General features: G+C 41.0%; 1 long non-coding RNA gene across 1 annotated transcript; it reads left to right on the plus strand.

The window, feature by feature from the left end:
• The first annotated feature begins 11,201 nt into the window (after positions 1 to 11,201).
• On the plus strand, positions 11,202 to 25,257 carry LOC148219810 (uncharacterized). The gene is made up of 3 exons (XR_015799257.1): positions 11,202 to 11,361; positions 22,988 to 23,132; positions 23,507 to 25,257. It is a non-coding gene; the product is annotated as an uncharacterized LOC148219810 (long non-coding RNA).
• Positions 25,258 to 25,973: the final 716 nt, after the last annotated feature.

Raw genomic sequence — 25,973 nt, forward strand, 5'->3', positions numbered from 1 at the left:
CAGGGAGAAAAGGCATCATATTTAAGCACCTACTTCTTCAGTTCCCCTCAGATTCACCCGTTAGGGCTCTCTTCAGAGAAAAGTTTAGAAGGGCTTGAAACTTGGATGGAGAAGAAGGAAGATGGTAGCTGGGCTTGCCTTAAGCGTATTAGTCAAGTGGTTGGAATGTTCTCTTAGGAAACAGGAGAGTGTATGTACTTACCCTACTCAGCCTGAGGCTGTCAAAAACCTTATCTCCTACCTCTCTTCTAGGGAAGTGCTGTCAGCACCAGACGAACTCTGAAGTTGACTAGAGGCAATCCCCACCCTTCCTGTGTAAGCTTTTCTCCTGCAAAACAAGAAATACAATAAGCATTAGGAACAAGAGAAACACTCTAAGAGGATACTGCAATGTGACTTTTTGCCAAAGGTTAGGTGAGCTCCAGGAATGCCTACTGTAATGTACATCTCACAGAAAGCTTGGGCCGAAACAGAGCTTATTCTTGATTTCTTATTATTTTGGTCACCAACTAAATTTGGCATCAAAATCATGGATGGTTTTGGCCATCCACGGTGTTACTGCTGTAGATACCTGGAAATGTGTGAATCAGAGAATCCACTGGGCAGCTCTAGGCTTTGCTGGCACCTGGCTTGAGGGGTTCAGAGCTGAAGTCCCAAACTCTGGCATCTTGGATGATCTGCCTGAATCCTGAGGCAGTTGTCTAGCTTTTGAAAAGAAGTTTGATTATAAAGTCATTCAAGTAAAGATGCATTTTAAAAGAAAGATATGAAGCACTTCACCTCCCTTCTATTCAAACCATTCTGCATGTAGAAAAAGCTAAGTTAAACTATGAAATTCCTCGGGAAATAAGAAAAGAATATGCCCAGTCTACAACAAGACCCCGTTAAAAACAGTCAGCTGTGAAATGGTCATGTTACACAAGTCAAGGGTAATGCTAGCTTGTCCCTCTTCAGATGCACAGTTCACACATGATAGAGCTAAACAGGTCTGTGTGGAGGGGGGGCTACTTGTCAACCTCACTCTTTGCTTAAATAGATGACCTTTTTCTCACTTGGCAGAATTTCTTATATCATTTCTTTGTGTAGATAAACTGTTCTTTTGGCAAACTTGGCTCTTCTTTAACAGCTGAAATATTTTGGAACAGATATTGAGCACAACATAAACCTGAGTATGTCATAAATAAAAGTGTAATTTATGAAAGGCACCCCTGGTCAGACTGAGTCAGCTGCCTTTTAGTTTGTTGACTGTGTTAGCTCTAGTGGAAACAAGCAGAAGACACTGGCATGCTAACACAGAGCAATGAGAAGAAATAATCTGTGTCTTTCAAGTGGCAGTGAAAGTAAAGTAAGGCAAGAATCTTTCAACACATTCCTAAAAGGTAAATGTCTCTCTTGCATGGAGAAGACTAGGGTATCCTTTGTCTACTATAGATCCACAACTGTCCTATAATTCTTTAATTGTATTTTACTGAGCTCATGTCTGCAGTGCAAGAGGCAACCTGTGTTCCACAGCCAGACAAACCTGTTTTTGCTCACTAACAGGGCAGTGAATCATTTCTTCTTTAAGCGTGTTTCAGTGTTTGTGGTTTTTTTATCCTGTGTTTTGTTGACATGCTTTTTGATACTGTTGTTACAGTTGTCCTTGTTTACAGAATTAATGTAGGTAGCATGCAGAAGTTAAGGAATACATTATTGGGTCAATAAACTGCCTTGAAACTTTCCTATAGACATATTAATCTGTCCTGCTTCAAGCTAGGACAGGGTTAATTTTTGCCAGGAGGGGTATGGCTATGTCCTGGAGGCTATTCTATACCACATCATGTCTTTGCTGGGTGTTAAGGAGAAGGGGAGAAGGGGTTCTAGGCCAGGCAAGTAAACATGGTGTGTGGAGCCATCCAGTATTGTCTATTGTGAGCAGGTTCCTGTGAGTTGTTCCTTTTCTTGTATCCTCTGTCATTATTATTGTTTCTGCTACTGTTCATTTTATTATCTCATTGCTGTGTCCAGTGAATTGTTCTTGTCTCTTCCTATGATCTTTGCCTTTTGTGATTCCAATTCCCCTCTCCAGGGTGCTGCAGGTGAAGCGAAGGGTTCAGCGAGTGATGTGTGATTTTAGTGGGTGTACTAAATTGAATACCATTCCTAAACTACTACAAGCTTATTTGGCACACAAGGAATGGGTTGAGATAACAACACATCTGGTGGCTTTGACCTAAGCATTTGTTGCATTAGATAGGGAGCCACTAGTCACAATGTTGCTTGGGCTGCTCATGTGGGTGTTCTGCCTAATCCTGCATCTATTCCTGTTCATGCTTCTTGTGGTGCTCTTTTTCAGAGCAGGGAGAAGGATCAGGATTGCTTTGTTGCTGTACTGTGTGGTATCAGCTTATAACATGATAATATCAAGAGTAATGAGTATTATCTGGGATGTGTATTCAGAGTTGCTCTCCTACCCTTACCTCAGATCTTACCTTTGCAAGGTCCGACTATACTCAGTCTGTAGGGGGACCGGAGGAGGATTATTTTCCCCAGCTTTTCACCCCCTTTTTCTCCCTCAGGCCTGTTACATCATCTGTTGAGAACTTTTCATTTCCCTTGGCTGTTAAGGAAAGCATGTTCTTGTTGCTAGGTCTGCCAGGTCTCCTTAGTGCAGTCCACATCATGCTTAGAGTTATAGAACAGATTTTTAGGGAAGCCTTTCAGAGATCTGCCTTGAGGGTTGGTAGACACGAGTGGCATGCAATGTGAGAGGACATGGGCCAGTATTTGGAAGACTTCTCTCCTCCAATGGTTTGGAATTCACCCTTGAAAATCTTCAGGATCCTGTGTCAATACAATTTGGGAGGCCTGTAGGGGAGAAGGACACAGGTTGGGTCTGGCTCTTGTTAGATGGTGAACTGTCCCCCACCCCCCATCCCAGAGCTTGTGTCCCAGGCCAGCAGAGCTGCCAGTCACTGGCACACTGGGGTCGGGGCTCCACTCTTCCCTAGCCCAGCTCCTGAGTGCCAGAATGACTGGAAGTCCCACCTAGGGGGAGGGCCCACAGGCAATTAAGGCTGAACATGAACATCTTGAAGCTGCCTTCCACGTGGAGTTTGTCTCTGAGCACTGCTGGCACCTGAGAGTTGGTAGCTATACGTGTGCTTTCCTGTATCTTTTCTGTCTTTCTTTTCGTCTAGTTCCCTCTTCTTGACACATTTTGAGTGACTTACTATTGAATAGTTTTAAAAATTGCTAAGTTGAATGGGCCAAATTAATGCTGTGGGAAGTGCTTTATGTTGATTGGATATTGTAGTAAACCTTTTGCCAAAGTTCCTTGATTTTTCTATAGTTTGTCAGTACACTTCTGTCACGAGAACAAGTCAGAATTTCTCCTATGCTTTTAACCCAGAGTACAGGAACCACTGTAAACACCTTTTCAGTGAGTCATGTGGGGCCTTACATCCTGTTGGATTAATGAAAAATGGGAAAGAAAAGTGCTGTGGTAGCTCCAGAGAGGGGCAAAGCAACATGCTTTGCCCAAGTTACTGTATATTGGACACTGCTGATCATTAGACAGCACCCTCATGGAGAGAAGGAAGAAAGCAGACCAACAGGTACCATGACCACTCAAACTGCAGCTGAACCAGAGGAACAATCTCTGCTGGTAGCAGCTGATCCTAGATAGAAGAATAAATTCAAGAACAGTTCACACAGTGAGGGACAAACAGGAAGCAGGCCCCTCAGAACAGGAGGAAGAGGCAGGGCCAGAAGTAATCACCCTATCTCTATCCTTGAGTGATCTCCAAGAGATACATAAATAAATTTCAGCTGGCAGTTGAATGAGCCCCATGTGACCAGGCTGCTCTGATGCTGGGGTATCACAGCCCATGGTACGAAACAAGATGATAGTAAAGCCAAGGAACTGGGATCCCTCTCCTGCGATGTGGACATTGACAAGGGAGTTGGTAAAAGGACATAAACTCTCAGTCTTTGGAGGTGATTCCTGACAGGCATGAGAGAAAGGTATTCTCTCAAGGGTGCTCTAATAATGCACCCAAGCCTTTGGAGCCAATGGAGAAAAGTACCCAGTACCTGAGAGAAAAAGTTGTGCTGGAGGTAAGCTATAAGGATTCCAATAACAAAGTCTCTGTAGATCCAGGGGAGGACCAGTGTACACTGGCACTGTGTCCATGTGGCAGAACTTTATAAGGAGTGCACCATTTTTATACGCCAGCTCATTGGCATTGATGTCAATGACAGAAGAACCAACAGTATTTCAAATGACTACCTGACTCAGGGATTTTGAGATCATCTTTTCTCCTCCCTAATGACATGCTCCTTAACTGTGGAAAGACTGTGCAACGCCACAGACTCAAGTAAGTTAGAGAGAAAACGTCCCATGCCCTGACAGCACGGACCAGAGTCACTGCTATTGGGAATAAACACCCCATGCTTGAGAGAGAGGGTCCATGCCACAACATAACCTGTGGTTTTACCTGCATGACCCTGAAGAGAAGATGAGAATGTAGGATGGAAAACCTGTTTCTCTTCTTGCAGCATGGGTACACGAGTTGAAAGAAAGAAGAGCTGCCACGGGAAGCTCTGGATAAATGCCACTCCAGTTTCCAGTGGGCAACTCCTCAGACAGAATAGAAGGGCTGATGTTGCTTACAATCCTCTTGAAGAGACCTTAGTCCATACTTACAAGGAGTGAACAATGAGTGCCGTGACCAGAGCTAGAGGGACCCTGACTCCAGCCAGGTAGAAGAATGGTACAATCAGATGTATTGGACTGTGTGGATCCAGTGCACTGGCACATCAGACACACAGGAGTGTAAGGCTTTTGTTCACACCGACACACAATGTACTCTGATGCCATCAAGATATGTGGGGACAGAATCCTTCTCTTTCTGGGATGCCAAGGGGATCCCAACAGCTGACTGCACTGGAAGGTGGAGACAGCCTGGCTGGAAATGAATGGCAAAACCACCCCACTGTGACTGGCCCAGAGGCCTCATGCATCCTTGGCACAGGATACCTCAAAAGAGGATATTCCAAGGACCCAAAAAGGCATTGTTAGGATTTTGGGGATTCCTGTGGAGACAGAGGAAATGAGAGAGCTGAATACCTTGCCTGGTCTCTCAGAGGACCCCTCTGTTTTGGGACTGCTGAGGGTTGAAGAACAACAGGTACAGTCACTACCACAGCACTGCAGCATTGACAATACTGCACCACCTGGAACTCTGTGACCTCCATCCATGAGATGATCCATGAACTGGACAGCCAGGAGTGGTCAGCAAGGCTCATTCACCCCCTAACAGTCCTATATGGTCCCTGTGTAAGCCCAGGGACCACTAGACTATCATGGCCTAACAAAGTCACACCACCACTGGGTGCCACTGTGCCCAACATGCTGGGACTTCAGTATGAGCTGGAGTCCAAAGCAGTCAAGTGGTGCCACCATCGACATTGCTATTTTTTTCTTCTCTTCCTTTAGCAGGAGAGTGCAGGGCACAGTTTGCTATCACCTAGAGGGGTATCCGATACACCTGAAACTGTCTGCTCCACATGTGGAAACACAGCCCCACCATTTGCCATAGGCTGATCCAGACTGCACTGGAAAAGGGTGAGGCTCCAGAACTTGAAATACACTGGCATCATTATGTAGGAAAACACAGAAGATAAATTTTCTGTGAAAGTGGAGAAGATAACCCAAATCCTCCTGAAGGCTGGTTTTGCTACAAAGCAGGCCAAGGGATCTGCCCAGACAATTCAATATTTAGGAGTAGAATGGCAAGATGGACATTGTCATATTCCAAAAGACATATTTAACAAAATAGTAGCTCCCCACCAAGCAGCAAGAGGGAAGTACCAGCTTTCTTAGAAGCTGTCTGTTTTTCAGAGAGCACATATTCCAGATTGTAAACTCTGTCATGTGGATGAAGGAAGTTCCTGAACAACAGAAAGCTTTTGAGCAAATTTTAAAGGATTCATGCAACTGCCTTTTGGGCCACTCAGGTCAAGACAAGATATTAAAAATGCACTGTACACTGCAGCCAGGAAGAACAGTCCTTCCTGGAATCTCTGGCAGAACATATGCAGGGATGATGACCCAGGAAATACTCAAGGATGAACCCAGGGGTTCTGGAGTTAGAGATACAAAGAATCCAAGGCATGCTACATGCCAACTGAAAAGAAGAAGATACCTGCAACTTACGAAGGGGTTGGAGCTGCCTCAGAAGTGATTGACACCAAAGCACAGCTCCTCCTGGTGCCCCAGCTGCCAGTGTTGGGCTGGATATTCAAAGGGAAAGTCCCTGCAACACACTGTGCCACTGTGGAGTAACTGGATTGCTCTGACCACACAGCAAGATTGAACAGGAAACCCCAATCAACCAGGGATCTTGGAAGTCATCACTAACTGGCCTGAAGGTGAAAATTTCAGACTACCATCATCATGGGAGGAGAAGATGACACATACTGCAACGGCCCCACACAATAAGCTACCTAAAAATGAAAAAGAATACCCTCTCTTTATTGGGAGGGACAAATCAAAAATGGAAAGCAGGTGTAGAGAGCCCTATATGACAAGTCACAGAAGCTACTGAAGTTAAAAGTGGATCAAGCCAGGTTGCAGAGCTGAAAGCCATCCAGCTGCTTTAATATCACTGAATGAGAGAACGGCCAGCAATCTACCTCTACACTGACTCGTGGACTGTGGCAAATGCTTTGTTGGGGTGGCTGGACTGACAGAAAAAGCCAATCAGCATTGGAGAGGGAGGGAAACCCAACTGGGCTGATCAATCATGGCAAGAACTCACTGCCCTGCTAGAGAAGCTGGCTGTAGAAGTACATCATGAAATGCACACGTGCCCAAGAGTCAGGCTACTGAAGAACATCACGACGATGGAGAAGTGGATCAGGCCACCAAGATTAAAGTGTCTCTGGTTAATCTGGACTGGCAATCTAAGAACAAATGACTTCTGGCTCAGTGGGCTCACAATGCCTCAGGTCATCAGAGAAGAGATGCAACATACATGTGGGCTTGTGATCAACGGGTGGACTTAACCATGGACGCTCCCCCCTAGCTACCCGTGGCTGTGAACATGTGCTGCCATCGAGCAGGCCAAGCAGGTAAAGCCCCTCTGGTACAGTGAGCAGTGGCTGAAATACAAACATGGGACAGCCTGGCAAATTGGTTACATCACATGGCTACAAGCCCACCCAGGCAAGCACTACATGCTGACATGGGTGGAAACAACCACTGGATGTCTGGAGATGAACCCCACGAAATGGGGAGATGAACCCGCACACCAGGGCCCAAAACACAATCCTGGGCCTTGAGATGCAACTTCTCTGGCAGCATGGCACCTCAGAAAGAACTGAGTTGGACTAACAGGACTCATTTCAAAAAGAGCCCCAGAGACACATGAGCCAGAGAGCAGTAGTGAGTGAGTATAACATATTCCCTATTGTCCTGCTTTCAGTCAAGGACAAAGTTAATTTTTTGCAGTAGCTGGGAGGGGCTATGGCCAGAACCCATATGTTATGCAATACCCCATCAGATCATTGCTGAGAGTGGGCAGAAGGGACTCTGGCTTTCGAGAAGAAGGACAAGGCTTCCACCCAGGAAAAAATATGGCAGTATTGAAGGCATTATAGATTTCTAGATAGATGACATCTGTTGGCATTTCCATGTTGACTGTTGCCATCACTCCATTATAGATGGTCAACAGACTGGTCAAGCAAAATTTGCCCTTGTTAAAGCCATGCTGGCTGCCTCAGAACACTTCCTTGTCCTCTGTGTGACACAGCGTATCTTCCAGGAGGATCTGCTCCATGATCTTCCCAGAGGGGAGGCTCACTAGTCTGTGTTTCCACAGATCTTCCTTTCTCCATTTTTAAAAATGAAAGCAATGTTTCCTTTTTCCCAGCCACTGGTGACTTCACATGACTGCCTTGACTTTTCAAATGCGATGAGATTTTCCTGGCAACAACATCAGCTAGTTTCCTCAGGACGCTGGAATGTAGGTCAGGTCCCATCCCATCAGGTGCATAGACTTGGGGCTATTCAGTTTCAACAAGTGATCCCAAACCTGCTCTTCACATACTGGGAGGGACTTCTCTCCCCCATACCCACACAAAGGATCAAGGACTTGAGACAAATGGGAAGGGTGACTGCTGGTGAAGACTGGGGCAAGGAACTCACTGAGTACCTCAGCGTTCTCCATCTCAGTTGCCACCTGTTGGTCCTTCAAGCTTGTCGGAGGGGTACACGCTCCTTGGCCTTTCTTTTGTCACCTGTGCACTCACAGAAACCCTTGTTATTCTTCAAGTCCTTTTCCAAGTCCTATTGCCCCTTTGCCCTGTCTTTCCTGACCTTACCCTTACACATTCAAATTGTATTTCTGTACTCTCCCTAGGTCATGTTCTTTGCTTCTACTGGCTGTGCATTTCTTTCTTACTCCTCAGTGTAAGAAGCAGATCCTTGCCTCCACCATGCCAGTTTCCAGCCGGCCTTGCTCTATTTCCTACCCACTGGATTAGAGAGAGGACTCTTGTGCTCTTACTACCCTAAACAGCTGCCAGCTCTGGTCAGCCTCTCTGTCCTTGAGGACAATTTCCCAAGGGATGTCATTTACTGACTCATTAAATAGCTGAAATTTCACTCTTCTGAGTTCAGGGTTCTGGCTTTGCTCCTTTCCAGGCTCCGGCTCTTTGAGATCCCAAACTCAACCAGGGCTCAGTCACTGCAGCCTAGGCTGCCTTCAATCCCAACTCCTTTAATGAGCTTATCCTCACTGGCAAGTACCAGGTCCAATATCACCTCACCTTTGGCTGGTTTCTCTGATATCTGGAACAGGAAGTTGTCCTCCAAGAGTCTCCTCATCATTTGCAGCCAGCTTTATTGTTTTCTTAGCAGATGTCTGGAAGATTGAAATCCCAGTTGAAGTTGGGATGAAAGCTTGGGAGTGCAGTGGCTTGTGTATGCAAAGCAAAATGTCTCTTCAGCAGGCTCCCCCTCATCAGGCAGCCTGTGGTAGATCCCCAGCACAAGGTGTCCATTCTTGGTCTTGTTGTTGGTTTTCACCCAAAGGTTCTGAACCTGTTCCCATCTTGTTTGTAGAGGCAGCTCTTCACAATCAATCCCTTCCTGAACTAAGAGCACAGTGACCCTGCATCTCCTTCCTAGCTTACCTCTTCTGAAAAGTTTGTAACCCTCAATTGAAGTGCTGTAATTTTTTCCACCATGTTTCTGTGATAGCAACTAGGTAATGATTTTCTAATTGTACCACAGTTACCAATTCCTCCTGACCGTGACCCATGCTCACTGGTGATGAGGCATTTCATTTGGGGTGGCAACCTCTTCATCTTCTGGGAGGAGCCCTCTCTAATTCATTTGGGTTGAGCTATAAGTATTTCCCTGCTGTTGCCTAACATGCTGTTGTTTTCTGGTTTCTAACTGATACTCAGTAGAGCACCCTCTTCTCCTGCTAAATCTAGTGTAAAGCCCCATTAATAAGTCCAGCTTGCTCCCCAGAACATTCATGCCCCACTTGGTCAGGTGTTCCCCATCTGCTAACATCCCTGGTCTCTTGAAGGCATGTCCCAGATCAAAGAACCCAAAGCCCTGAACAGGCACTGGTCTTCACCCTAGGCACTTGTCTAACTGCCTGGGTCCCAGTCCCCCACCTGGGAAGATGGAAGGTAATGCTATCTGTGCTCCAGATTCTTTCTGCATCTTTCTGAGGCACATGAAGTACCTTTTGGTATTTTGGAATCTCTTTATCATGGTGTCATTTGATCCTACATGAAAGAGTAGGAGTGGGTGATAGTCCTCAGCTTTTAGCAGGCTAGACATCCCCTTTACGGTGTCCCAAATGCCAGCTCAAACTGTGATCTGTAGGCAGCAAACTGGTCTAGAGAGGTTATCTAGATAAAAAATCTGACTAACGTCCTGTCAGTCAACAATAACTAATACCCTCTATGTTTTTTTGGTGGCACTTATTCTAACTTTATGTGAGATTATGTTTTAGAGTGGAATAAAATATTCTAGTTTATGTATTTTAATCTAGACTACTTGTCACATTTAAAAGGAAAAATAATTGTTTGGCTCAATTTTTCCCCATTTGCCTATAAAATGGTGTCAAGAAGCCAAATTACCAGTGTAATCCTGATAGATGTCATCTATCTGCTGGTAGACTTGTTTCTGCAAGGCATGCCTAATTCTGTTCCTGTCTCCTGATTCTGACAAGATCTCTTGGTACAACCCAGGGTAGGTTTACCTGTGTGACATGTCAGGATTAGATTCTGCTTTTAACTGCATCTCCAAGCTGCCTGCCTGACTCCAGTTTAGGTTCCATTGCTGACTTGATGCTGCAGCTATAGAATACTGTGAAGCACAGGATTTCATCCTTTGGTTGATTGTTTTATGTACCTTTGTTAAAAATCAGCCATTTATGTCCTGATTTAGAGTCTAGTCCATATTCTGCATATCTTCTGCATAACTCATGCAGAGGATGTACTGTAGCGTTGCAAAGAATGACTAATTCTTTCTCTATTGTGATGACTCACTATTTGTTGTTCTAAGAAACAGGCTTCTGAAATGATAGCTCTCAAAGTTCTTTTTCATTCTTTTAATTTTTTTTATCTTTTCATATTTACCATTTATCAGTCTAGGCAGATGAGCGACTCCTAAAATTTTCGTATAGATTTTCCTACAGTATCTTCCTTAAAGTATTGTCTGTAGAATTTTTACCTCCTACATGAACATTTAAGAAAAGATCATTCAAGTATGTAATACGATGAATAATTTAACATTTGAAAGACATATTCTCTCAATGCTACAATTAAAGCACAGTTGCTCCTTACATTTATATGCAAGGAAATTTTCTATCTAATCCTGTTGATTAATCACGTCTTCCTTTTTTTCCACTGACTAGCTGTCTAAATTTACATGTTTTTTGCAATTACCTTAAGCACAGACCTTTAAACTTCTGCTCTTATAGCTGTCTATAAGTAATTAATCAGGGAAACAAACAGCTAGGTGTTGATTCTTTAGTAAAATTCGGGTGATTTATTTCTGTATTTTGTATTTTCTTTGAACTATTTCATGGCTGAGGCCTGCAGCAGAGATGTTTTAATATGCAGATTTTTCTTCCTTTCAAAACCCTGCAGTTCTTCCTCCATTTTGTAGTACACAGAGAAGTTTACTGTTCACTAAGAAAATGTAATAAAATTATTGTATCTTTTGGCAATGTCGACTACTTTGAACAATAGAACTCTTTTGAAAACACCAGCCAGCAGAACATTCCTGTGGTGCATGCTTCAGTTTTGTGAAATGATTGGTTTTGTTTGCTTTGAGTTGGATCAGCGATTGTAAGTACATTTGTAAAATTTCCTTGTCATAACTTATTTTCTTTAAATCGTTATATTTTTAATGTCTGTGTGCCCTGTGATGCTCAAATTGGCTGCATCATTAACTCCTGGTGAAAAGAACTACAAATTTTAAATATACTATGTCTTTCTGTTAGACGAATGTTGGCATGCACTTAACTTTGAAAATCTACCCCCTTGGTAGCTATGACAACTTGTGACAGATTCTGGAGTATTACAAGCAAATATGAAAGGTGCTGAATAGCACAGAGGCTTAGAAGAATTTCTCTTCAAGGTTAGCTACTGTCTATTACCCCACTGAATTCCTTTACAGCCTAGGCAGTGAAGGCACTTTACAAATATCTCAAGCTTGTTCACATCCAAGATGCTATGTGCTTATGTGCAGGAGACTGCAAAGAAACAAAAGAAGTTAACAAATATAAGCATGATGTGTAACAGAATTTTTGTTTAGGACCCTGGATTATTTTTCTGGATACACTTTCATGTGTGAGGCTCTCTTTTTGGTAAAGGACTGAAATGTGGACTACAAGCTATAGGAACTTTATTGTTCATGTATCTCCTACCTGCTCAGCTGCTGCTCAAGTTCAGGAATTGAGGATGGAAAAAGACAATCATGGAATTTTGCAGAGTGCTAGTGTCCTTCACGTGTTGAAAAGGAAGCAGAAAGTCGTCTTGACTTCCAGCAGGTGACCCAAGGTCTTTCTGGCATTTGTGATCATGGAAAGAAACTGCAGAGCACGAATCAAGCTAGAAAGCTCTTTCCACAATTCAGATATTTTCTTGGGATATTTCTGGCCTGGAAAAATACAGTCTTGCTGCTTGTGCTTGTTAGCTGCTTTCAGATGATTTCAGCTGCTTGGGAAGAGACAAGAAGAACCTTAGAGGACAGATCAGCTTGGCCTTCAATTCCCTCCAGAACAAACAGCATTATTTTTGCTATTTAGAGACTTACTTGTCAGGCACTGCTTTAAGAGACAGGAGGAACAATTTAACCTTGAAATATGAAAGCATTGTTTCACATGTTTCTGCCGGATATCTTGCAGAAGCCCAGAAGGCAGAACCCAGCAAAATGGGATCCACTACAGAAAGGAGAGACAGGAGAGAGAAGAGAAAAAAACGAATTTGAAGAAATTGCTAGTCTGTAAGCAGTGTTTATCAGCTGAAGAAAAATATCTTTGTGTGCTAGCCTTTTTGATAAGGCAAGACCATTGCCAAGTATATCTTCATTAACTGGAGCTTTTTAGACATGCTTAGTAGCAAGCAGAAAAAATAAAACGGGTTAAGTAGTCTCAGTCCGGGGAGTCAGCCACAAGCTGAAGCAGTTGCCCTAACCACTGGGAATCACCCAGTGAAACTGAAGCAGAAATACCAAAAGAACCAGAAACACCCAAAGCAGAAGTACCAAAACCAGAACAACCAAAATGCCTGTAGGTGTGTACCGTGGATGGGACTAGGGATCAGGGAGGTGCTGAACAGCATGATATGGGGTATTTATTGCTACAGTGCAATGTTTGCACAGTAAAGGGAAACTTTATGGAGGGGGTTGATTAGGATAATGAGGATGCTTAGTAATAATTCCAGAGCCTCCTCTTGTGCTCCAAGGGCTACAATGCTTATTAAAAAGTTGCAAAGAGGAGTTGGTGCTGTTTGTATCAAGGTTTGTAAAGCTGATTACTAGTTGTGAGCATTCCTAGTGAGAGCAAACCTGCATGGCCAAAATGCTTGCTGCCTTTGTGCTTCTGTCTTCCAATCCACTCCTCCTAATGGAGCATGCAAATAACAACCAAAAAAAAACCTTTAAAAAGTATCTTGTGTATCACTCTCAAGTGTGATCTGTACAAATGGAAGCTTGTACTTCCTGGTAAAATACTAGAATGTATGGATGACAGAGTGACTTTGTCAGGAAAATTCCTTCAGATCTGCTTCTACTTTTCATGCTATTTTCTACAACTTTTTTTTTAAAAATTGTGAGCTTAAGAGGATGCAAACATTGAATAAGGCCAAGGCTATGAGCGCTTCAAAATAATTCAGCGAGGAAAAGTGTAGGATGTAGACAAGCCTTATAAAGGCACTGGAGTTCTTTGAGTGCACTCCAAATTGGCTCTCAGAAGTGAAACAAACACCAATAATCTTATTGGGAAGACAAAGGAGTGAACCATAGAGGGAAAAAAGTGACTATTTTACAAGACAAATAGATATTTTAAAAACAGGTGTAGGTTCCATATTTGACCTCTTTTATTCTTTTCCCTACACTTTCAATAATTTTCAATAAGGAAATCATAAGATAGAAAGATAGAAGCAAAATAACAAAATATTACTGCTTGTGACTTTAATAATACTTTTTATTTGTAGCACGCACCAAATTTTAAGATTTTGCGTCTGTGTTTGGTGTTATTCTGGCAGCCCATTTTCTGTAGGGTTTAGGGTATTCTAACATAGCCCTAGCTTAACATCTTTGCTCTGCTCTGAGTCAGCCCAATCTGTGTCTCAATACTTGCTTAGGTTTTGGGTACTGTACATCATGATATCCCATGTGTGCACTGTAGGGTAAATTAATTCTTGTGTACTGCACATATTTCTTCTGTTAATGCAAACTAATTCCATATGCCCACAACAAAACCCCACTTGCTAACATCTCATCAAAATACTGGAGGAAGTCTGCATTGCTCTAATATTTTTTTCTTCTCTAGAAGAGAGCTTTGAAGTTGCCATCTATGTTTCCAGGTTTTCAGCATGCATGCTAACTGTCCAGAATTAATAAAATTTGGCTTATTACTCACATTTTGTTGCTAAAGGCATTTCTTTTTATGGCGTATACTCATGAGTCTTATTATAGCATTAAATGCAGGAAGTGATAATTTTACCTTTTATCCAATATTGCATCATTTTATCATCCAATTAAAGTCCATATGGGCTAGTTGAATCTGCATAAAATTTACCTGCCTTTCAGCCCACACTGTCTTTGATAGCCAGTGATACATATCTTTGTGAATTATCTTGAAAGAAGAAATTTTTTGGTGCTTCTGAATTAATAACTTTTAATTATTTTCTTTTACTGCTAGGAAAAAAATCTTGTACAGAAAGCCACCCTCCTTCACTTTAGGAGTCCAAAACACAATGGGAATTTTCTTATCAGAAGTCTTTCCCCTACTTATTCCTATAATTAACTTTCATCTTCTGTATCAGGCTTATTAGGTTCACTGCTGTGTTTTGAAATTATGTCCGTAGTCCTTTCACAGAATTAATTATCACCTCTTTGCCTCTGCATGTGGTCTGCAAACTCTACCCTTTCTCTGAGGTTTGAAATAACAGCATTTTCAAATTAATTTTATATAAATGCTTTAGTGATATTTCAAAATCCAACCTTCCTTTAGTTAATTCTCTTGTGCTTTGGAGTCCTTCTTTTTCCCATTCATGAGAAAAAAAAGAAGGCATAATGTTGTTTGGAAACTGGGAGTTGTTGAAGAGGTGGCTGGAACCTGTGGCCAAAGTAAAAAGAAAGAATTTGTATTACAATTTGGATTCTGTATTGGTCCTAAAAATATTGTTTAGTTGTGTTTTTTGTGTGTGATTTTTTTGTTTGGTTGGTTTTTTTGCCTGTGGTTTTGTTTTGTTTTGTTTTTTAGTATGAAAAACAACACAAAATTCCTCCAACCATAACCTTAAAAAACAAGGTAAAATATTTCACTCTAAGCTTTTTCTTCCCTTGTCTGATAAAAATGTATGGATCTCTTCATTATATCAGTGCTAGTACTTTTCTTTAGGAAAGGAGTGAAGTGTAACTAATATGTTTGTGTTTTAACTTTATATATTGGTGAAAATTAAATTCTTACTTAATTACTTTCAGCGAAGTTCTTGGCTTTGAGGAGAATTCATATTGAAATGCAATGTGATTTTAAATGAAATTGGGAAAGCAGAGTAACTTTTATCTCTCTGTACAAAATGCTGGAAGTTTTAAAGCCTAATGCAGTTAGGCAGAAAATATAATGGAATCTGGACACTTTAGTTCATTTGTCTCCTTTGAAAATGCCAGTTAGTACTGTTTGTCCTGTATGAAATATTTAAGGACTTTCTGTACCAGAATAGCAGAGCAGCACTATTTGTATTTAGTCTGGTATGAGTTCAGCTGGTATCTCAGCCCACCTCTCTCCCTCTAACAGATTCTAGAGACATCTTGAAAATCCCATAGGGTGAATTCTTTTGTTTGTTAGAGCAAGGCAATCAAACGCCTTGTTATCTTAGCAAGTGTTTGGCATTTTGGCACCAATTTTTTATTGCTTAATTTTGCCTCTTAAAAATACTTGGGAATATAAACACGCCAAAGATATGATCATGGAGACAACACTGGCTGCATGCAGCCGAGATGTACTTGCCAGATAGTCGGTAAGTTAGTCACTAGTGAAGTTTTGTGTCTTGGATATCATCAGCCTAAAACAACTGGGAGCAGTTCAGCCATGTCAGGTGTTAGGGTTAGGGACATACTTGTGACCTTTGCCAGTACTCTAAAAAAGGCAGCTTGCTTATTCTTCAGTGTTAGCCAGCTATCAGTAGATATTTGTCAGTAGATTTTTCAAAACTTTAATTTAACACACCTGTTACACTTGCATTGGTGCAGTTATCCTTTCATGTGGCCTAGCAAATTATTGCTGTTTCCTTATTTATCTCTCTCTGGATCTGCTGCACTTGTCCTTTTCTAATAGATTGAAAATCAGAGGTGCAAGAGGTCACTGTTGCTTACATGTTCCTTCCAAATTCTTCCTTCTTGCAAAATGATTAGCCTCATCTTACTGCTGTCCAGCTGTTCAGATCTGCTCTTTCTCCATTATCTATCATGTTTATAATAATTATCTCCATAGACTGTAACAAAAACTTTTACAGCATTTAATTGTGTCCCTTTCATTCCTTTAACAACTCAATCCATAAGCTGCCAGATGTTATCCACCAGCCAGAACTTAAACTCACCTGATCTCTGCCAATCAAGTGCTTTATGTAGTTTTCCAATCTGTTTGCCAAATTATTTGTAGGTATTTTTTACATTGAAATAACTTGGCAAATGGCAACAAGCTCACTGGTTTATCTTCATTGAAGGAGACAGTATTTACATTAGATTCATTCAGTTTTAACTGCCCTTGACTTCAAAAACGTCATCAAAGATTTTAAACAGCTTAGAAGATGATATTGCTTTCAAAAGCTTAAAAATCTCGGTTGGGAATCTATCTGTGCCTGTAGCTTTTTTTCCTGTTGACAAATGCCTAATTAATTGGCTAATTTCCTGATGCAGAATTTCTGTCTCCTGTCTAAGCTGCTGCATCTAACTTGGAAAGGATTCTCCCATCAGGAGTGATCCACAGGTATTTCTACTAGTGGAAAAAATGTAATCTTTGTGCAGTGTGTAAGTTTATCTGATGGCCTCAAGATTAACACAATTTTTTCTCATGCTATACTTTAATTTAAGTTTCATTTTAAAGTTCTTAACCACAATTTTTTATTTCTTATCTGTCAAATCTGCTTTATTTTTCCTGAAGTCCTACGAAATGTCCTAAGAAATGTCTTCATGTGAATAGAATGAAAGGCTTGTTTTCAATACATTTTGATGTTGCTGATTAGTTCTGCTCACTTTTTTTTTTTAGATTAATTAGTCATATCAAATAGTAAAGAGCCATTTTAAATTATGACTGTGATACTTGAAACATGTTGCTTGGTGTCTAAAAATAACATCACATGCTTTATTCAGAAATAGAGAGAAACCAAGCATGGATAAACTGAAGTGGAGTAATATCTAGCTTTATGAGTCTAGTTTACAACCTGTGTGCAAGTAGTAACTATCAGGAATAAGTTAAAATTAATTCATGGACAAGTGAATGTGAGCTGTGGTATCTGGAGCATAGGGCTCATTGCCATTTTGGGTGATGTTTCTTCATATACAACATTCCACTGTTCTAGGCTGCAAAAGCTAGTCAAATTGCTTATAACTACAGTGTCTCATCTGCTTCATGAGGAAAGAAAGGATCAGAAAAGGTAGGAATGAATCCTATTAATCTCCAAGGGGTGTTGTGAGTCTTGGCTATTTCATTAGTGCTTAGTGAAGTGGTTTGAAATCTTTCACTGGAAGGTGGCACTAGAATGAAAATTATTCAGGATGAGTTTTGGTTCCAATGTTTGCACATCCTATACTAAGAGAACAGTTGTATTAACTCACAGCGATCTTATGGAAAATAAACCCAAATACTGAAATTTTAAAGCCCAAAGGCATCATCAGAAATCAGTGATTCAAATACAGTGTTGCAGGATTTTTGCAGATTACACCAAATCTTCGGGGATTTTGACTATGCAAAGTGTGACGTACGAAGGCTGGCACTGATCTGATCATTGCTGCTACAGCCTCTGCCAAGAGGACAGAAACTAGAGAACAGCTTCAAGTATTAATCACATCTTTCTTCATTTCTTCCATATTTAAGAACTGATTTGTACTTGGAAGGTTAGATGAAGAGATGGAAGCTGACAACAGCCTGCACACCAGGGGATATAGCATTCTTGCATTAACCTTTTGTGTCCAAAGGATTGTGGATGCAATTAAGATATTAAAATTGAAGGAAACACTATACTGTAGTTGGGAGAATTCAGTAAATACTTCACAGGTCAGTTCATATTTCTTTTATTGCTGACTTCAGTTCTCTCTTTACATACAGGTACAGTGTGCTTTTTTTCTCTCAAACAAACACCGGTGTTTTCTATAGTGGATTGCATTGGCTTTGAGCAGTAACTTTTGCCTTGTCTAACAGTTCTAGAATTGCTTTCCAGGCTTGTGTCTGGACTAGAGCGCAGAAAAAGAGCCCCATGTCAGGAAGGCTGAAGATTCCAGCCATGCCAGAAGGAGAATGGAGGTCACTGGGCCACCCCCACCTGCTGGGAGAGTGTGTGCTCATTGCAGCACCAAACCTTCTCCTTCACTTCTCTCGACCAGATCACAGACAGGCCTTGGGTGCTGTGCCTGGGACACTGCAGTTGGAGCCACACATTTGTAAACACAGCTTGCATGAATATGCATGCAGGTGCACAGAGATTGTATGGAAATTGCAGTCTTTCCTCACCCTCCTTTTCTATTCAGGTTCCACTTCAGGAGAGACTGCCACTGTGTTTCAAATAAGAACAAGCCAAACAAAACCAAGCATGGCATTAGACCTCTCTCTTCGACTTTGTTTCAAAATGATGAACTGGAAAGCTTTTGTCCCAACATCTGTGTGAATCTTTTCAAGTTCTGCTGTTGAACACGCTGCTGTTGCCTTTGATTTCCAGAAAATGTCATAAATTGTTTAAAGAAGAAAAAAAAAGAAAAAGAAAGAAATTTCCCAAGAAAAGTATAAACATTCAGCAGAAATATGCTATGGCCTTTTTCCACAGTGAAGTCAGAGGAAATTGGGATTTCACCCCTCTGACCTCTTTCAAGGAAAAAATGTGCCCAACCCGTATAACTGCATTTTGCTGTCAGCCTTCAAGAAAGTTCAAAATAAAAAAGAGAGATGAAGAATCCCTTCCATTTCCTTCTGAGCATGAGTTTCAATTCAGAACAGGAAAAGAAAGCTGGTATCATTGTGTCATCATCATATGAGAGAGAACTATTTTTAATTTTTTGAAGCTCCTTCTTGGAGGCATGTAAATATGACAGCCTATTTTAAAAAGTCCAGCAGGAAATTTTCTGAATCCAAACACCACAGTTAGTTTGCAGAAAAACATGTATTTATTCTAGTGCACCCATTGCTGTGTTTTAAAATCCAGATGCTAAGCAGGCATGTGTGTTCAACCAGGCGTCTTGTCCGTGCTGCTTGCTCTTAAGGTACAAATGGCACAAGCCACAACTCAATGAGATTCCAGTCCCACATGAACAACTGGTTTCTGCCAAAATAGAAATATACTGTTAAATTTCCTTTGTGACAGCATTGCTACACTGTCATCCCACTTGACATCCGATACATACCCAGGGAGACTTAATGCTTTAAAGTACTAGACATCAGTGAAAACAGAGACGGGGTGGTGGTGGGAGCAGGGGGGCTGGGGTTGACAGCAGGGTGGCAACACTCCAAGATCTTAATGCCAGTCTCTGGCAAACAGTGACCAGTTTTGTTACAAGACCAAGCAGTACAGCCCTAAGGTATGCATTCGTTTTCTGGGGGGGCAATGCAGCAACTCAGGCGAAGGGCTGTTTGGGGCAGGAGGAAATGCCACTGGCGTCTAACATGAAGATGCCAAATTTCAGAGGAGTGAGACAATGCAGAGGCCAGCACTAATGGGGCAAGGAGCAAGCTAGAGAAATGAGGAGAGCAAAATAGTGTGTCGCTGTAGAGATCCATCCCCACGCAGATGCCTTCTCTCTAATGTGCCTCTATGACTTGGTATTGTCTTGAAAGGTGGTCAGGGACAAAAGATGTCCATGCCAGAACCAGTACAGCATTGATGAAGAGCCCAAAACACTGGGACCTCCTCCATGGCCTTGGGATGGGGTTGTACTAATGAACTCTGTCTTCTGGCACACAGCAAAGTATATGACAAGCCTTTTCCTAAAGGTGTCCTCCATGATTTGAGAGCAGAGCTCATTTCACACTAGAGTTGCCAGCAAGTCATTTACTATTGTAAATAAGGTCAAATTTAGAAGGATTGGTCAGAGTTCTGTGGTTCAGCAGGTGTGTCCCTGCTGTATTTAACAATATGCAACTCTAGGTGCTTTAATAATCCATGAGAATTATGGGTGTGTGTTCTGGAGTTTGCTCTCCATTAGTAAAGATGTCATTTACTTTCTGACTTGCCTTTAAACTTCAGAATCTCTAAAGGGTGTAAAAAAGCCTCAAAACTCAAGATCTTTGCTGAAAATAGAATCCTTATGTCTTTTCTTGATAAGGACATCTTAAAAAAATTTCAGTGTCAAAGCTTAAAACTGAAAGGCTGTGTCCCAAGTGCGATGGTACCACAAACCACAAATAATAATCCTAGAAAATAAGGGAGGATAATAATACTTTCCATGCATTTCTTTCTGCTTTCCCTTTGTAGGCTGATGTCATCATTATGAATTGTCAGTTCCTGGGATTACAGTTAACGCTCTGTTGGTTTTGTTAGAAAGATAATTCATGTAGTGGCAGAAGCTAATTGTTCTTTGGATTTGTCCTTCATTGTAGAATTTTATGAATAAGTTTGTAAGTGAATTTGAACCTTATCTGAGTCATTTGGGTTTGTGCCCTGGTGCTGCTAGCTTTATTCCCAGGTTAAGAGCAGCCAGCTAATAAAAGTCTCTGCTTCCAAAATTAGCTAAAGGGCACTAAGAAAAGCATTTGACACTGTAAAATGAAGAAAGAAAAGTACAGCAGAGGCAGCCTTAGGTTTCAGAAATGCTTTCATTGTATTATCGTCAGCTTTTCCAAAAGCTGCAGTAGCCTCTGATGACCTGTCTGCAAACAGTTCCATTGCAAAGAATAATAGGTGAGGCCATCTTTTGTCTGTTCTCTTTCAACATGTGCTTAGAAAAATAGCAGAATGTCTCATCACACAAAATAAAAGCACTAGGAAGTATAAAGGAATGTTACCAATAGGCACTAGTGTAATTGTTGGATAGGGATGATACTGCTTATAATTCTGATTTTCATGCAGTTGTCTTCAATCCCGGCAGCCTCGTTTTCAGCAGGATCCAAACCTAGTGCTATTCAACACTTTTCCCTTTAGTATAGGAGGTAATTTACCATTTCAGTTGGCCTTGCAGTGACTGAAATATTTAGGGGATTTGTGTAGTGACAGAAATAGATAAGATGTTTGAAGCAAATGGCTTAGCTCTGTTTAGGAAAATCTCCATGGGACTTAAGAGGATGCACTGATGTAATACAATTGGTGGTTTTGTTGAAATTCTTTCTGTATAACATCTAGAGTAAAAGTATAGCCTATTCCCATTGCGAAGTCCTCCCCACCTCCTAACCCTCCCCTGAAATATCCTTCCTGAATGAATTAGAAAGCTGTCTAGAGAAGTAAATAATACAAAAACAATGAATACAGCAATATTTTGAAAATCTATTTATTGTGTGTGGATAGTTGTTCATAGCTGTGAAAATTGCTAACAGTTTCATTCTACAGTGTAAGCTAAAGCTTGAGGTACCTTCATAGAAGCACAGAATCAATCATTTGAGTTGGGAAAGAGCTTTCAGATCATTGAGTGCAATTGTTAACCCAGCACAGCCGAGTCCACCACTAAATCATATTCCCGAGTGACATGTCTGCCAGTGCTTACAAAACAATGTCAGAAGTAGCAGATTATCTTCTGCTTATATAGTTTTTCTGTCTTGCTTAATCGCAGTACACAAATTAAAGTAAGAATGCTGACAGTCAATGTAGTACCATGTCCCAGCACATCTGTGTATACATATGTCTGCATTGGCTGATATGGAACCAGAGTGCCCACTCAGTGCTGGCAAATGATTTATATTATTATTATGCATGCACTCTTAAGTACTTAAAAAGCTAAGAAATACAAAAAAAATGAATGTTGGAACAGCCTTAATTTGGTTTCTTGGTGTGTCCTTACTGCAAAGGGAACTGTTTGAGAATTTTTCTACACAATGTTTTTGTCACAAAACTCCAGTCTATCAAAACAAAGACACTTATGGACACATTCTAGTTTTGACACAACTTTTCTAAAGTCCAGACAGAAATCTTTATGACTAGAAATTCAATTTATGGCTGGTTCAGACCAGTTTTGTAAATCTGGATTTTTCTAGAAGGAAGCCCTAACTGGACAACATCTAAGTGACTTCCCAGGTCTGGCCATTATTTTGTTTCCCCAAATGTCTTGATCTTCCAACTTGAGGCTGTAAGACTGTGCTGCAGAAATGCTGAATGCTCACATCTGTAGCTGTAGTTAGTGGAAGATGATCTTTGAAAATACAATGCTAAATAATCATGGGAAAGGTTGTAGACATTTGAAATTGCTTACCAGGTTTAAATGTCTCTGCCTCACTTCTTTACCTGTGAAATGATTCATTAACATTTGTGTCTCATTGCAGCACTGTTATGGTAAGCACCACTGAAAAGCCCTTGAGGAAATTTTATGTGGGTTTTTTCAGAATAGGCTTGAATGGTGTTAAATAAATAACACATTAGGCAACAGTGTACTGCATGAGGAAAGAATTAAATATTAAAAACCTACAGGGCACTGCCCCTCCTAAGTAATGGAAAGAGGCAGAGGTCTTGTAAGAAGAAACCACTATGTGACCATACATGACACACTATGTGTCTCACCATGCATGATGACAACACATATGTACCATGGAGGCTGGAACTAAGATTGCACAGAGAGCCTTAATTGCCAGGATTTCCTAAATCCAAAATGCTTAACATTGCTCTCTTTTAGAAGAACAGTATTAAGGTGGGCTTTAATATAGTAGATATATAATCTATAGAGAAAATACATAGCAAATGTTTGACAGGAAGATTTTACTGGGATGAGTTTGGTTGACCTTGTTATTTCTGAATAATAACTGGAATTACATTTCATTAGTATGCGTATTGAACTTAAGTACGTTGATCTATGCAGGAATCGGAGAAACAATAATTTTTAAATTGATATGTTTTCCAGGTCTCCAGTCAAGTTTCTTATACATAAACCTAGCTTCAATGACTGTCTATTACCTGCTTGCTGAAAATTATCACCAGCTATGGCCTACTTTGAACCTATAAAACAGCAGTGGATTTCAGGGTTGAGGCATACAAATGAGAAAGAGGTAAGGGTAGTCCAGGAAATGAAGATGCTTTTTAAATTTGGGAATCAGTGGCTCAGTCTCTGAAGTTTGACATCCACCTGAAAACATTGCATCGCTGATGACTTACAGATATTTTTGTAGCATTGGTGGAAATTTCTGGATCTAGAACCAAATTTTTTGATATCTTGTGAAATACAATATTCTCTATTCTTCTTATGACTGACAAATGAAAATTTTCCTTCCTGTCAGTAATGAGGAACAGCATATCAAATCCTAAATGCAACTCTGTGGTGCTCTGATGGGACAGAAAGGAAAAAACACATAAACTCTCTTGTTCTAAAGTAAGTACGATTCACTCAGCACAATAATAATACTCTTTCCTTTTTTTCCCAAAGTGTCCAGCCAGAGACTCATTTGAAACTCTAGCAATGGAGCTCCTGGACAGCCCATACAGATAATTTTCCTGCAGTATGTCCAAGTCCCTTCAACCACTGGATCTAAAAAATGAGCGTCGGGATTTTTCTCAAAGGACACAGCCTTACGCCAGCCAACCTCAGACTAATATTCCTTCTTCTATTTATTTAAAAGAAATAAATGGGGAATCAAGTTTTAGGCATTTAGGGTGGAGCAAAAACAGAAGGGAAAGATAAATGGTGTTACAAGCATCATTACCCCTGCAGCAGAAGCTCTCCTGAGTAAATGGATACTTTTATGAAACTGCTATCACAGGCTATGAAATGCCTCTGTCACTTCAAAGTAAATATGTTTAAGAATGAATTGTCTTTATTCAGTGGAGATCCAGTATAGGAGATGAGCAGGGCTTTCTTTGTTTTATGTGAAGTCATAGATTACACATTACCCTTTCTGGAATGTCCATGAGAAAGTTACTTAATACTCTGAGCAATACTTGCAAGGGAAAGGGAAGGGAACTGTTATCACTTGGGCTGACCCCTTGGGGGATATTGTGATGATAACTTCCCTGTTTAAATTTGGGACATACATAGTGTACAAATGAATGAACTTCATTGTCTTTGAAGTTTCCTATGTGACTCATGGTGAAGACTTTACATAATTACATTAACATTATGGGGACAGGAATCAGCATGCAAACAGGCCACAGGCAAACATATAATTACATGATTCTATCAGCTATACAAATGAAAATTAGCTCCCTTTCCATACTACTTGCCATGCTTTCTGTAAGTGTTACATAAGTTAGTGATAATATCTAAATATGTTTTCAGAACTTAGAAAATGCCAGGAGAATAAATCAGTATAAAAGCCTTACAGAAAATTTGCTGAAAGCCAGTATTAGTATTTCATCTAACATCAAACCTGCCAAGCATGCCTATTTTGGGGAGTTAAATAAGAAGCTTAAGCTGAATACCCTAACAAGAGCACCTTTTTGTCACTGCTCAGACAACCTGTATTGGCTCTCAACCTTGTTTTCACATTTCCAGATTAGCATGGGGGCACATTAAATAGACAGTGGTGAAAGGGATTGCAGATTGACTGGGATATCAGGAGGCATTTAGAAAGAGCTTGCTAAAGGAACAGAGGTAAGAATATCTCTAACAGAGTTTGTCTCATTCAAATCAGTGATACAAGGAACCTGAGCAAACTCAGGTTGCACTGTACACTTTCACTGCTGGCTAATCTGATTGTTAGACAACTGCTAAGTGTTATTCATGTCTAACAAGAGCTCCCATTTGGTTGGATGGAGTTTGAAGGGGAATGCAAAATTTTCATTATTATCAGAATGTTTCTGAAGACCGTTGCTACCTGTCACCCCAAGCATTTCTCCCTGTGGAGGTTAGAAGGAGGGGGTAGACTGAAGGAAGTCTTGCAGAACAACCTGAGAACAAGTTTCAACACTGACCGTTGCCTCCTAGTTCTTTTATTTATTGCTGTTTTCTTTTCTTTGTTATGAAAAGAAGTCCAAGTCTTTCCCTGTGGTAAAGTACATTGTGTTTTGGGATGGGCAAACAGAATGTATATTAAATTAACAGTTTTTCAAAATCAGTTCCTAGTGTTCTGCGACTTCTCTCAAAGTGCAAGCAAAATGGCAAATAGTGAAGTATGAAGGGCATGTGCATTCTTATTTTATCTTACAGATGATTATCAATAAATAACACAGGAATTTCAATTTCGTTTCTTCATGTCAGCAGACCAGAAAGATTTTCCAAGTGCAGTCATGTTCCTTTTCTAGAATGACTTCTAACCCTGCTTAGCTTAATTGGGGTTGCCTCTGCTGCAGAAATAGCATGACCAGAATTTGTAAGTTGGAGTGGCTAGAGCCAGCATCCCCAAGCCCATATATAGACATCCAAAGAAATAGTCTGATTTCCAAAACTGCTGAGCAGCCAGCAGCCCTAATTGGAGTCCATGGGAACTGTTGGATGTTCAGCACATTTGAAAAATCAGGTCACTTATGTAAGCAACTAATTGTTGTGGTAAGAGCCCAACTTCAGCACCTACGTTTACAAGGGCTCAGTGTTGTTTTGCCTGGACACCTTTCAAAATTGGGCATCTGTCTTGCACTCACTGCTGACCGGAGTGGAGCCCTGTCTGCTGTTTACTTACCAGTAAACCCTTCTGGCAGGCTGGGGTTTGCCTCCTTTAACTTTTTAATGTGTCTTGGGGAGGTGTGCAATCTGGGTTTGCAACTCTGTGATTCGGAGGCAGTGGCTCCTCCAGGCTGCAGTGAGTGCCCTGAGAGCTGCCTGCACCTAAGCCACCTCCCTGGACCCCACTGACTGCCTCTGAGAGACCAGGGGCCATCAGATTCCAGTTCTAGTGCCCCCCTGAACCTCTGACATGAAAGAGGGGACACTTTAGAGTGTTTGCTTCATTTAAAAAGTA

This window comes from Sturnus vulgaris, chromosome Z (genome assembly GCF_052056855.1).
Source record: "Sturnus vulgaris isolate bStuVul1 chromosome Z, bStuVul1.hap1, whole genome shotgun sequence".
Taxonomy (NCBI): domain Eukaryota; kingdom Metazoa; phylum Chordata; class Aves; order Passeriformes; family Sturnidae; genus Sturnus; species Sturnus vulgaris.